At 37.0% G+C, this 14749-nt stretch overlaps 1 protein-coding gene and 1 pseudogene across 1 annotated transcript in view; one reads left to right on the forward strand and one right to left on the reverse strand.

Moving 5' to 3' along the window:
• Window positions 1-14749, reverse strand: part of GRID2 (glutamate ionotropic receptor delta type subunit 2) — a 1601453-nt gene that overhangs the window by 420371 nt on the left and 1166333 nt on the right. The gene's annotated exons all lie outside the window — the stretch shown is intronic.
• On the forward strand, window positions 30-657 carry LOC107132560 (chromobox protein homolog 3-like; annotated as a pseudogene).

Raw genomic sequence — 14749 nt, forward strand, 5'->3', positions numbered from 1 at the left:
ACCTCCACTGACTTTGGTCATGGCCCTCTCCTACAATGTTCCCTCTCCTTGCCCTCAGGGGATCACTAGGCACCGTGCCTCTAATGTAAAAAAAATGAGAAAGAAACAGAACTAACAGGGTAAAAAATTCAAAGAGGCAGAATCTGAAGAATTTATAGTAGAAAAAGAACTAGACTGACATGTAGTAAATGGGAAGGTGAGGTATTTCCTGAAATGGAAGAGATTAACAGATACAGACAATCCTTTAGAGCTGGAAGAAAATTTAGATTGTCCAGAGTTAATTGAAGCATTTCTTAATTCTCAAAAAGCTGGTAAAGAAAAAGATGGTACAAAAAGAAAATATCTGATAGTGAACCTGGTGATAGCAAATCATAGAAGAAAAGAGATCCTGCTTGAGCAAGAAGTTTTACCAGAGGTCCTGATCCAGAATAAATAATTGGTGCCGCAGACAGCAGTGGAGAATTTAATCGTTTTCATGAATGGAAAAATTCATATGAGATGGAATTGGTGCGGGCAACAGAGACGAATATGAAGTGTCCTCAAATTGTAATTGCTTTTCTTTGAAGACTGACTAAGCATTTTTGTCCAGAAGATAAATAACTACATTCTAAAGAAAATCAAGTTTGATATGCTCATTTTGAAGTAGTATTGGGGAAGTTGTTGGGTTTTTGTTTGTTTTTGCATCTGTACCACTTGTTACTTTATACAAATAAAACATTTCGGTAGTTGATTCCTTTAGCAGAAATGAGCATTTGATACCATAGTATATTATTTCTTCTGCATTAGAGTAGAACTTTTCTAAATGTTGGGGAAAATCTTCACAGTCATTACTCAATCAGGATTTACAATTTGCATTTACTCATATATGCCTAACCTGGAGGAGGGCATGGCAACCCACTTCAGTATTCTTGCCTGGAGAATCCCATGGACAGAGGAGTCTGGTGGGCTACAGTCCATAGGTCACAAAGAGTCAGACACGACTGAAGCGACTGAGCACATAATATGCCTAAGGACCATGCTGGGCTTTTCATATGTGTATACGTAAAATACATATATAAATAGTTTGGGGGTTTTGTTGTTCTTTAAATATGTCTGTTGTTGTTTAGTCACTAAGTCATGTCCCATTCTTTTGTGACCTCATGGACTGTAGACCTCCAGGCTCCTCTGTCCATGGGATTTCCCAGGCAAGAATACTGGAGCGGGTTGCCAACTCATGTCTCCTGCATTGGCAGGCAAATTCTTTACCTCTGAGCTCCTAGGAAGCCCTTAAATATGTTTCAGTTCAGTTCAGTTCAGTCGTGTCCAACTCTTTGCAACCGCATGAATCGCAGCACGCCAGGCCTCCCTGTCCATCATCAACTCCCGGAGTTCACTCAGACTCACATCCATCCAGTCAGTGATGCCATCCAGCCATCTCATCCTCTGTCGTCCCCTTCTCCTCCTGCCCCCAATCCCTCCCAGCATCAGAGTCTTTTCCAATGAGTCAACTCTTCGCATGAGGTGGCCAAAGTACTGGAGTTTCAGCTTTAGCATCATTCCTTCCAAAGAACTCCCAGGGCTGATCTCCTTCAGAATGGACTGGTTGGATCTCCTTGCGGTCCAAGGGACTCTCAAGAGTCTTCTCCAACACCACAGTTCAAAAGCATCAATTCTTTAGCGCTCAGCTTTCTTCACAGTCCAACTCTCACATCCATACACGACCACTGGAAAAACCATAGCCTTGACTAGACGGACCTTTGTTGGCAAAGTAATGTCTCTGCTTTTGAATATGCTATCTAGGTTGGTCATAACTTTCCTTCCAAGGAGTAAGCATCTTTTAATTTCATGGGTGCAGTCACCATATGCAGTGATTTTGGAGCCCCCAAAAATAAAGTCTGACAGTGTTTCCACTGTTTCCCCATCTATTTCCCATGAAGTGATGGGACTGGATGCCATGATCCTCGTTTTCTGAATGTTGAGCTTTAAGCCAACTTTTTCACTCTCCACTAAATACGTTTACTAAAACAAAAACAGCCATTAACAACCATGGATAAGCCCATATTTCTGGGATTCCATCATTTTGAGGAATATAAGAAGTCACTTCAAGTTAAAGAGAAAATTTTTTGAAGTCTTAATCTTTCATGTTAAATAATTTTATAGTTAATTACACAAGGTAATGCAAACTATTTAAGTTGGATGATGTTTTAAAGCAGCCCTATCAGAATCTGCATCCATATCTTCAGTCATCCAAATGGAATTTTATATGCAAAGCCCCTGAAAGGAAAATTTTATCACTAGCAACAACCTTCTCATTCAAATGAAAAAGCTAGAAAAATTCTGGTATGTTTTAATCAGCCAAAGAAGCCTTAGTTAAATGGACATTCAGAGGTTCCTTAGGAAAAACCATTCTTTTATAAGAAGTTGAATTCACTGTGCTTTATTTACTGAAAGGTTGTGATACATGTAATGTCTCAAACTTGTTCATGGAAACCTAATCAGATGGTCAGATATGTTGACATTTTAGGATCTGTAGGAATAAATGTGTGAACAAATTTTTCTAATCTAAACTTGACCTGCATGTTTTGTCAAACTTTACCCGAACCCATTTCACATATGGACTCGATCTCAGTATTTTCGGTTACTGGGTTCAGCAGAAGTCAGGAAAAACAATAACTTTGTAGTAATCAGAATGTTATTAACTGTATATTATTCACTTTATAGTAGATACAGGTGAATAGTGGTCAAATATATCCCTTTAAAAAACAGATGTATGAATGGACTTATTCTTCCTTAGACATTCCCAGATGCATTTCATATATACTTTTATATATACTATGGAGAAAAACAGTAGAAAAATATCGTTCACTTCTTTAATCTATGTTTGGCTTTTTAAAGCCAGTTATAAAAATAAGAAGGGAAAGGATAAGCTATGTGTGATTAACTGCTGTCAGACATAGGTACTAAAATCAAAGTGAGTAAAAAGCACATGCAACTCAAATATTTTTGAATAACTTTTATATTCTGTATTTTTATCACTATGTCAATGCAGTCAATGTTTTGGTTGATCTTCAATCCTTTTATAATTAAATATATAATATGTCTTATTTATAACAGCAAGTAAAAAGAATAAACTTTCAATGAACATTGGTTATTTATGTTATGTGCACTGAAAAACTTTCTGCTGCTGCTGCTGCAGCTAAGTCACTTCAGTCGTGTCTGACTCTGTGCGACCCTAAAGATGGCAGCCCATTAGGCTCCCCTGTCCCTGGGATTCTCCAGGCAAGAACACTGGAGTGGGTGAAAAACTTTCTAGGACAACATAATTTTTTTTTTTTTTTTTTTATGTGTGCAAGTCTCAGAGAGTTTATTTGGCCAAAGTTTTTTTTTTTTTTTTTCTAATTTTATTTTATTTTTAAACTTTACATAATTGTATTAGTTTTGTCAAATATCATAATGACTCCGCCACAGGTATACATGTGTTCCCCATCCCGAACCCTCCTCCCTCCTCCCTCCCCATACCATCCCTCTGGGCCGTCCAGTGCACCAGCCCCAAGCATCCAGCATCGTGCATCGAACCTGGATTGGCAACTCGTTTCCTACATGATATTTTACATGTTTCAATGCCATTCTCCCAAATCTTCCCACCCTCTCCCTCTCCCACAGAGTCCATAAGACTGTTCTATACATCAGTGTCTCTTTTGCTGTCTCGTATACAGAGTTATTGTTACCATCTTTCTAAATTCCATATACATGCGTTAGTATACTGTATTTATGTTTTTCCTTCTGGCTTACTTCACTCTGTATGATAGGCTCCAGTTTCATCCACCTCATTAGAACTGATTCAAATGTATTCTTTTTAATGGCTGAGTAATACTCCATTGTGTATATGTACCACAGCTTTCTTATCCATTCATCTGCTGATGGACATCTAGGTTGCTTCCATGTCCTGGCTATTATAAACAGTGCTGCGATGAACATTGGGGTACACGTGTCTCTTTCCCTTCTGGTTTCCTCAGTGTGTATGCCTAGCAGTGGGATTGCTGGATCATAAGGCAGTTCTATTTCCAGTTTTTTAAGGAATCTCCACACTGTTCTCCCTAGTGGCTGTACTAGGTTGCATTCCCACCAACAGTGTAAGAGGGTTCCCTTTTCTCCACACCCTCTCCAGCATTTATAATTTGTAGACTTTTGGATCGCAGCCATTCTGACTGGTGTGAAATGGTACCTCATAGTGGTTTTGATTTGCATTTCTCTGATAATGAGTGATGTTGAGCATCTTTTCATGTGTTTGTTAGCCATCTGTATGTCTTCTTTGGAGAAATGTCTATTTAGTTCTTTGGCCCATTTTTTGATTGGGTCGTTTATTTTTCTGGAGTTGAGCTGTAGGAGTTGCTTGTATATTTTTGAGATTAGTTGTTTGTCGGTTGCTTCATTTGCTATTATTTTCTCCCATTCTGAAGGCTGTCTTTTCACCTTGCTAATAGTTTCCTTTGATGTGCAGAAGCTTTTAAGGTTAATTAGGTCCCATTTGTTTATTTTTGCTTTTATTTCCAATATTCTGGGAGGTGGGTCATAGAGGATCCTGCTGTGATGTATGTCGGAGAGTGTTTTGCCTATGTTCTCCTCTAGGAGTTTTGTAGTTTCTGGTCTTACGTTTAGATCTTTAATCCATTTTGAGTTTATTTTTGTGTATGGTGTTAGAAAGTGGTCCAGTTTCATTCTTTTACAAGTGGATGACCAGATTTCCCAGCACCACTTGTTAAAGAGATTGTCTTTAATCCATTGTATATTCTTGCCTCCTTTGTCAAAGATAAGGTGTCCATATGTTCGTGGATTTATCTCTGGGCTTTCTATTTTATTCCATTGATCAATATTTCTGTCTTTGTGCCAGTACCATACTGTCTTGATAACTGTGGCTTTGTAGTAGAGCCTGAAGTCAGGTAGGTTGATTCCTCCAGTTCCATTCTTCTTTCTCAAGATCGCTTTGGCTATTCGAGGTTTTTTGTATTTCCATACAAATTGTGAAATTATTTGTTCTAGCTCTGTGAAGAATACTGTTGGTAGCTTGATAGGGATTGCGTTGAATCTATAAATTGCTTTGGGTAGTATACTCATTTTCACTATATTGATTCTTCCAATCCATGAACATGGTATATTTCTCCATCTATTAGTGTCCTCTTTGATTTCTTTCACCAGTGTTTTATAGTTTTCTATATATAGGTCTTTAGTTTCTTTAGGTAGATATATTCCTAAGTATTTTATTCTTTCCGTTGCAATGGTGAATGGAATTGTTTCCTTAATTTCTCTTTCTGTTTTCTCATTATTAGTGTATAGGAATGCAAGGGATTTCTGTGTGTTGATTTTATATCCTGCAACTTTACTATAGTCATTGATTATTTCTAGTAATTTTCTGGTGCAATCTTTAGGGTTTTCTATGTAGAGGATCATGTCATCTGCAAATAGTGAGAGTTTTACTTCTTCTTTTCCAATTTGGATTCCTTTTATTTCTTTTTCTGCTCTGATTGCTGTGGCCAAAACTTCCAAAACTATGTTGAATAGTAATGGTGAAAGTGGGCACCCTTGTCTTGTTCCTGACTTTAGAGGAAATGCTTTCAATTTTTCACCATTGAGGATAATGTTTGCTGTGGGTTTGTCATATATAGCTTTTATTATGTTGAGGTATGTTCCTTCTATTCCTGCTTTCTGGAGAGTTTTTATCATAAATGGATGTTGAATTTTGTCAAAGGCTTTCTCTGCATCTATTGAGATAATCATATGGTTTTTATTTTTCAATTTGTTAATGTGGTGTATTACATTGATTGATTTGCGGATATTGAAGAATCCTTGCATCCCTGGGATAAAGCCCACTTGATCATGGTGAATGATCTTTTTAATGTGTTGCTGGATTCTGATTGCTAGAATTTTGTTAAGGATTTTTGCATCTATGTTCATCAGTGATATTGGCCTGTAGTTTTCTTTTTTTGTGGCATCTTTGTCAGGTTTTGGTATTAGGGTGATGGTGGCCTCATAGAATGAGTTTGGAAGTTTACCTTCCTCTGCAATTTTCTGGAAGAGTTTGAGCAGGATAGGTGTGAGCTCTTCTCTAAATTTTTGGTAGAATTCAGCTGTGAAGCCGTCTGGACCAGGGCTTTTGTTTGCTGGAAGATTTTTGATTACAGTTTCAATTTCCATGCTTGTGATGGGTCTGTTAAGATTTTCTATTTCTTCCTGGTCCAATTTTGGAAAGTTGTACTTTTCTAAGAATTTGTCCATTTCTTCCACGTTGTCCATTTTATTGGCATATAATTGTTGATAGTAGTCTCTTATGATCCTTTGTATTTCTGTGTTGTCTGTTGTGATCTCTCCATTTTCGTTTCTAATTTTGTTGATTTGATTTTTCTCCCTTTGTTTCTTGATGAGTCTGGCTAATGGTTTGTCAATTTTATTTATCCTTTCAAAGAACCAGCTTTTGGTTTTGTTGATTTTTGCTATGGTCTCTTTTGTTTCTTTTGCATTTATTTCTGCTCTAATTTTTAAGATTTCTTTCCTTCTACTAACCCTGGGGTTCTTCATTTCTTCCTTTTCTAGTTGCTTTAGGTGTAGAGTTAGGTTATTTATTTGACTTTTTTCTTGTTTCTTGAGGTGTGCCTGTATTGCTATGAACTTTCCCCTTAGGACTGCTTTTACCGTGTCCCACAGGTTTTGGGTTGTTGTGTTTTCATTTTCATTCGTTTCTATGCAAATTTTGATTTCTTTTTTGATTTCCTCTGTGATTTGTTGGTTATTCAGCAGTGTGTTGTTCAGCCTCCATATGTTGGAATTTTTAATAGTTTTTCTCCTGTAATTGAGATCTAATCTTACTGCATTGTGGTCAGAAAAAATGCTTGGAATGATTTCTATTTTTTTGAATTTACCAAGGCTATCTTTATGGCCCAGGATGTGATCTATCCTGGAGAAGGTTCCATGTGCGCTTGAGAAAAAGGTGAAATTCATTGTTTTGGGATGAAATGTCCTATAGATATCAATTAGGTCTAACTGGTCTATTGTATCGTTTAAGGTTTGTGTTTCCTTGTTAATTTTCTGTTTAGTTGATCTATCCATAGGTGTAAGTGGGGTATTAAAGTCTCCCACTATTATTGTGTTATTATTAATTTCTCCTTTCATACTTGTTAGCATTTGTCTTACGTACTGTGGTGCTCCCGTGTTGGGTGCATATATATTTATAATTGTTATATCTTCTTCTTGGATTGATCCTTTGATCATTATGTAGTGACCTTCTTTGTCTCTTTTCACAGCCTTTGTTTTAAAGTCTATTTTATCTGATATAAGTATTGCTACTCCTGCTTTCTTTTGGTCCCTATTTGCATGGAAAATCTTTTTCCAGCCCTTCACTTTCAGTCTGTATGTGTCCCCTGTTTTGAGGTGGGTCTCTTGTAGACAACATATGTAGGGGTCTTGTTTTTGTATCCATTCAGCCAGTCTTTGTCTTTTGGTTGGGGCATTCAACCCATTTACGTTTAAGGTAATTACTGATAAGTATGATCCCGTTGCCATTTACTTTATTGTTTTGGGTTCGAGTTTATACACCGTTTTTGTGTTTCCTGTCTAGAGAATATCCTTTAGTATTTGTTGGAGAGCTGGTTTGGTGGTGCAGAATTCTCTAAGCTTTTGCTTGTCTGAAAAGCTTTTGATTTCTCCTTCATACTTGAATGAGATCCTTGCTGGGTACAATAATCTGGGCTGTAGGTTATTTTCTTTCATCATTTTAAGTATGTCTTGCCATTCCCTCCTGGCTTGAAGAGTTTCTATTGAAAGATCAGCTGTTATCCGTATGGGAATTCCCTTGTGTGTTATTTGTTGTTTTTCCCTTGCTGCTTTTAATATTTGTTCTTTGTGTTTGATCTTTGTTAATTTGATTAATATGTGTCTCGGGGTGTTTCGCCTTGGGTTTATCCTGTTTGGGACTCTCTGGGTTTCTTGTACTTGGGTGATTATTTCCTTCCCCATTTTAGGGAAGTTTTCCACTATTATCTCCTCAAGTATTTTCTCATGGTCTTTCTTTTTGTCTTCTTCTTCTGGAACCCCTATGATTCGAATGTTGTAGCGTTTAATATTGTCCTGGAGGTCTCTGAGATTGTCCTCATTTCTTTTAATTCGTTTTTCTTTTATCCTCTCTGATTCATTTATTTCTACCATTCTATCTTCTAATTCACTAATCCTGTCTTCTGCCTCTGTTATTCTACTATTTGTTGCCTCCAGAGTGTTTTTAATTTCACTTATGGCATTATTCATTATATATTGACTCTTTTTTATTTCTTCTAGGTCCTTGTTAAACCTTTCTTGCATCTTCTCAATCCTGGACAACATAATTTTTCCATAGGTTTGCCTACTGTACACTCTATGTGAAGGTTATTATATTATTTAATATATCTTTCCTTAATGTAAAAAATCAATAAGTTTCATGTGCCCTATGAATAATAAGGTCACAAGTTATTGAGGATGAAATTGTTAATCAATCTCATTCTTCTGTACATAGTAGGAATTATTCAGGAGATAACAGAGAAAATTTTTGCAAAGAGATCCTCTATTCAACTAAGGAAATGATTTTCAGCTGGGAGCATATTCTCCCAGAAAAAAACAAATTGTAACCTTTCTCTAAAGTCAAAGCATAATGGAGTACCAGGTACATAAAGGCTTCAAGCCAAAGAATAACAACACTTGGTTAGTATCAGAAAATTTGGGGGGGCGGGGAAGGAATATAGACAGACTAAAACTGAGATTATTCTCCTAGATAGACCTTTCTGAAACATATCTCTGGTTCTTTATTAAAAGTGCATTTAAAAATTAGTACCAGAATCCTAACACATGCCTTTGTGAATTTTTTGAACCATATAGTAAAATGTATAAAATTTTATTATACTAAAGTAATAAAATCCAGAGTAAATGAATCTGGAGGAATCTGATCAACTTATAGTAACAATTATGGAACCCTTAATAGAAAAATATATAAGAACTTTCCTTCATATGATGTTGCTTTAAAAGGTTTATTTTTAAGGAATACTGACTCAGTGATTATTCTGAGTATTTCTGTATAATCCTTTGCTGAAATTGGAGATGTTAGCCACTTTTGTTTGAGTGAAAACAATTTTGGGGATTTATTAAAATCTCAATTTAATTTAAACAAGTATTAATTTGGTTAAAGTAAAAAAATCATCTCTGGATTTAAAAATATTAGATTGTCTTTGAAACATAGTATAAATAAAATAGTTAGGCTTAAAATTCTCTCCTAGATATAATTTTGAGAAAAAAAAATTTATAACCGTCATTGTATCTATCATTTATGGAGGGCTTACTGTGTATCTGAAACTGATAAGCATTGCATTTACATCCATTATTTCATCTAATCTTAATCACAAAGTTTTCTGAGCTTTAATTTATTAAGTTAAACCTTATAGAATTACTAAAATTTTATAATTTTGACCTGAACATTGAAACTACATATTCTGTAATAAAAATATAGAGATAGAATAATTTTGTTTTAGAGTACATTCTTGTTCATTTAATATGTAAGAAATCAGAAAATCCCTTTTTTTTTTTTTTTCTTCTAGAATCCTTTTTAAATGCAATGCTACCATGGAAAGTAAAATAGAAACTATGGATTTGGACGTTAATTTTGGTTCTGATAAAGCTATTTTCCAACCCAGGGGGGAAAGATTCGTGAAACACTTCAAATATCACCCCAGTCCTCAAAAGTGTTATTACAGTATCTTATGCAGTCAAGCTAACAGCTGGATTGGACATATTTTGAAGTGTATTTGGGACAGGAGGGCATAAAATGACAAGCACCACTGTGTGAAGTCTAAATTTATTGAGCTGAACATTATCAGAGAAACATCTGGGCAGGTTACCACAGGTGACTAAAATATTGTGCTAATGAGGGTAGCATCAAAGCTTAACGCTCGTATAAGGTAGTTTGCTCAGAGAGCAGAAACACTTTCCTCCAACCAGAGCTTGTTCTCCGAACCTCAGCTAGCTCTCCAATGCACATAATTAACCTTGCAGGGAAAGCTCAGGAGACAGACAGATTGATTCACCAAAATGCATCATTACAATAGGAAAAACAACTAAAAAGATGTACCAAATACCACTTTGTGATCATCTGCTAAATTAAAAATGCCAGTATAAAACTTTACAACTTTTTATTATAAAAAATTTTAAATATACATGGACAGAATTTAATCATGAATCTAAATATTCATCACTCTGCTTAAGCAATTATCAATGCATTTTTCCAAGCTGTTTATTTATACTCCTATTCCTTTTTGCCACCATCCCTATCTAATTTATTTTGAAATAAATGCCAGATATTATATAATTTTATTTCTAATTATCTCAGTAAATATCTCTCAGTATTAAGAGGTATTAAAAAACACAATCATGATGTCATTATCATGCTCCCTAAAATTTACAATTTCTTAAAATTATCAAATATGTTTGTATTCCAGTTGTCCTAATTCAAATTAGGATCCATATTTCACAATAGTTAATATGTCACCCTGCTTATTTAACTTATATGCAGAGTACATCATGAGAAATGCTGGACTGGAAGAAGCACAAGCTGGAATCAAGATTGCCGGGAGAAATATCAATAACCTCAGATATGCAGACACCACCATTATGGCAGAAAGTGAAGAGGAACTAAAAAGCCTCTTGATGAAAGTAAAAGAGGAGAGTGAAAAAGTTGGCTTAAAGCTCAACATTCAGAAAACGAGGATCATGGCATCTGGTCCCATCACTTCATGGGAAATAGATGGCGAAACAGTGGAAACAGTGTCAGACTTTATTTTTCTGGGCTCCAAAATCACTGCAGATGGTGACTGCAGCCATGAAATTAAAAGATGCTTACTCCTTGGAAGGAAAGTTATGACCAACCTAGATAGCATATTATAAAGCAGAGACGTTACCTTGCCAACAAAAGTTCATCTAGTCAAGGCTATGGTTTTTCCTGTGGTCATGTATGGATGTGAGAGTTGGACTGTGAAGAAGGCTGAGCACCAAAGAATTGCTACTTTTGAACTGTGGTGTTGGAGAAGACTCTTGAGAGTCCCTTGGACTGCAAGGAGATCCAACCAGTCCATTCTGAAGGAAATCAGCCCTGGGATTTCATTGGAAGGAATGATGCTAAAGCTGAAACTCCAGTACTTTGGCCACATCATGCAAAGAGTTGACTCATTGGAAAAGACTCTGATGCTGGGAGGGATTGGGGGCAGGAGGAGAAGGGGACGACAGAGGATGAGATGGCTGGATGGCATCACTGACTCGATGGACGTGAGTCTGGGTGAACTCCGGGAGCTGGTGATGGACAGGGAGGCCTGGCGTGCTGCGATTCATGGGGTCGCAAAGAGTTGGACATGACTGAGTGACTGAACTGAACTGAACTGAATATGTCTCTTGAGTCTTTTTATTTAAAGATTCTCCATTGTCTACCTTCATCTCTTCCTATAATCCAAGCATCAAAGAAAAACAAATTATATCTTCTGTAGTTTTCTAAGGTCTGGATTGTGATGAATCCTTCCGTATGACTTAACATGTCCCTTTGCCCACTGTATTTTGTGTAAATTGGTAAACCTATATAGCTGATCTAATTTATATAATATTTGGCAAGAATCTGGTGTGTGTACCTTAAACATCAACAACCTCAGATATACAGATGATACCACTTTAATAGGCAGAAAGTGAAGAGGAACTAAAGAGTGTCTTGATGAATGTGAAAGAGGACAGTGAAAAAGCTGGCTTGAAACTCAACATTCAAAAAATGAAGATTATGGCATCTGGTTCTATCACTTGATGGCAAATAGATAGAGAAAATGTGTAAACAGTGTCAGATTTCATTTTCTTGGGCTTCAAAATCAATGCGAATGGTGACTGCAGTCTCCGGATTAAAAGATGCTTGCTCCTTGGAAGAATAGCTATGACAAATCTAGAAAGCACATTAAAAAGCAGAGACACCACTTTGCCAACAAAGGTCCATATAGTCAAAGCTATAATTTTTCTAGTAGTCATGTATGGATGTGAGAGTCGAACTATAAAGAAGGATGAGCACTGAAGAATTGATGCTTTTGAACTGTGGTGTTGGAGAAGACTATTGAGAGTCCCTTGGATGGCAAGTAGATCAAGCCAGTCAATCCTAAGGAAATCAATCCTGAATATTCATTGGAAGGACTGATGCTGAAGCTGAAGCTCTAATACCATGGCCACCTGATACAAACAGCCAACTGTTAGGAAAAGACCCTGATACTGGGAAAGTTTGAAGGCAGGAGGAGAAAGCAACAACAGAGGATGAGATGGTTGGATGTCATTACTGACTCAATGGACATGAATTTGAGCAAACTCAAGGAGACAGTGAAGGACAGAGAAGCCTGGCGTGCTGCAGTTCATGGGGTCACAAAGAGACAGACATGGCTTAGAGACTAAACTACAACAACAGCTTTAAATAGAAGCCACATACCCTCCATCTCCTTCTCTCTTAGTGATACTGTCAACTACTACATTCATTTATTATGTTCATTAGTGTTATGTTGCCCTGAAATTCATATATTGAAGCCCTAATCCCCAGGACTTCAGAATGTGACTGTATTTCAAGAAAGGGTCTCCAAAAGAGGTAATTCAAGTTAAATGAGGTCACATGAGTTGTTCCTAATCTAATCATACTGGTGTAATCATGGGTAGAGGATGTGAGAGTATACAGAGAGACACCAGGGATACAAGCACTAGGAGGAAAGACCACCTAAGGACAGAGTGAGAAGGTGGCCGTCTGCAAGCAAAGGAGAGAGGGCTCAGAAGAAAGTGAACCTGCTGACACCTTGAACTTGGACTTCCAGCCTCCAGAACTGTGAGCAAATAAACTGTTGAAGCCACCCAGAGTGTGGTGCTTTCTTACAGTAGCCTTAGAGAACTAATAAATTAGTAATGACAAAATGCCAAAGTTTAAATTATATCATTTCTTCTTAGATATGAGGAATATTTGAAGAAAAACCCCTATTTTTCTTCATTCATTATTTAGTTAGCCTGAAGTAGGTTTTGTCTTCACACACACACACAAATAAATTGGCTCATTAGCACCCTTTAAAGAGGAATATATCATTATAACTTATGATTTAAACACATTTGGTGGTGAAATAATAAGTGCTCTGGCGTTCTGCCCTAAAATCAAGCCTGGGGAAACTGCAGAGTGAAACATAGATTCCAGAAACCTATATAACAGCACTGTGGGGCTCTCCTGGGAAGGGGAAGCATATACTGAAGTGTTGTATCTGGAATATATGTAGTTGCAGCCTAGGGATAGGGCAACTAAAACCAACAATGAAATAGATCAAAGTGTTTTAAATTCAGCTCATGCCTTTTCCATGTGTTGACTTGGAATACCATTGCCTAGTTCTTCCTTGCAGAAATCTGATGCAGTTACCCACAGCACAAATCAATTTATTGGGAGTGGGTCAGTGCAAAGAATAGCAGAACAGAACAAAAGTTTTGCCGGGATATGGAATTGAAAAATGCAGATACCGGTTGACCAGCTTTACACACTACTTAGCCCACTCTTTCCCCCTCTAGACCTCCCAGTTCAGTTCAGTTGCTCACTCGTGTCCAACTCTTTGCCCCCCCCATGAACCACAGCACGCCAGGCCTCCCTGTCCATCACCAACTCCTGGAGTCCACCTAAACCCATGTCCATTGAGTCAGTAATGCCATCCAGACTGTAAATGGCTTCAGATTTGACCTTCTTTTCAAGCTAACATTATCTTGCCACAATTTCATGATGTAATCAGAAGGCATACTCTTGGGTCAGATACTATCTCCCATAGCAATAGCAGTATCTTCATTGGCACCTATTCCTCAAGTTCCAGGTCCTATAGAAGGGTTCAAAGAGGGCCAGGTGATGCCTACAAAAGCAGTATGTTGCCTTACAAGAGAGAAACCCTGAGCTTAGGGAACCCAAATCTTTTACAACTAGCAATAAACTTGCCTGCCATTTGCTTCTGAAGGAGATATTATTTTATTATACTGGACAGCAAACAAATCTGACCTTTGCTTTGGAGAAAGACACTATTTCTATCTTCCAAGGCTGTTCACTATACAAACATTTTTGAAAGAATAATTTAAAGACAGTCAGTGCCTCAGTTAATAACAGTTGCAAAAACCCTAGAGGCTCGTGAAAACCTGTTTTTCAACATACACAATGTGAAGCTTAAAGTAGAAGAATTTTGTTCCAGTATTTATAAGAGGGATATTCTGGGAGATAAACTATCAAAAAACTAAAGTTATTGATATACACATAGTGTGATATACACACACACACACACGCACACGCACACACACATACACACACACACAATTTATTTGTGACCAGAATGAAAACCACCTGTTTCTGGATTAATCTCCAGGGATGCATATAGGGAGGGCGTCATGAGCGATTTCAACTGGCTGACTCTTTAACTGACAAGGAAAGGTAAAATCATGTATTTGTTCCAAAATTAAACACAGAAAATTGAAATATTATCTGGAAAAACTCAAATCATTAGTTAGGGCATACTAACCAAATAAATATTGACCCAGCTATATTTGCACCCCTGTTTTAGGTTAGGTACAGTTTCTGACCATACTATTTTCTCAGCTTACACACTTTTTTTTTTTTTTTACAGATTGATTGATGACATGCAGGGTTATTAAGCATGAAACAACTAGCACACTTGCGCACTCTTGCTATTCCTGT

The sequence above is a fragment of the Bos taurus genome, chromosome 6, assembly GCF_002263795.3.
Source record: "Bos taurus isolate L1 Dominette 01449 registration number 42190680 breed Hereford chromosome 6, ARS-UCD2.0, whole genome shotgun sequence".
Classification (NCBI taxonomy): Eukaryota; Metazoa; Chordata; class Mammalia; order Artiodactyla; family Bovidae; genus Bos; species Bos taurus.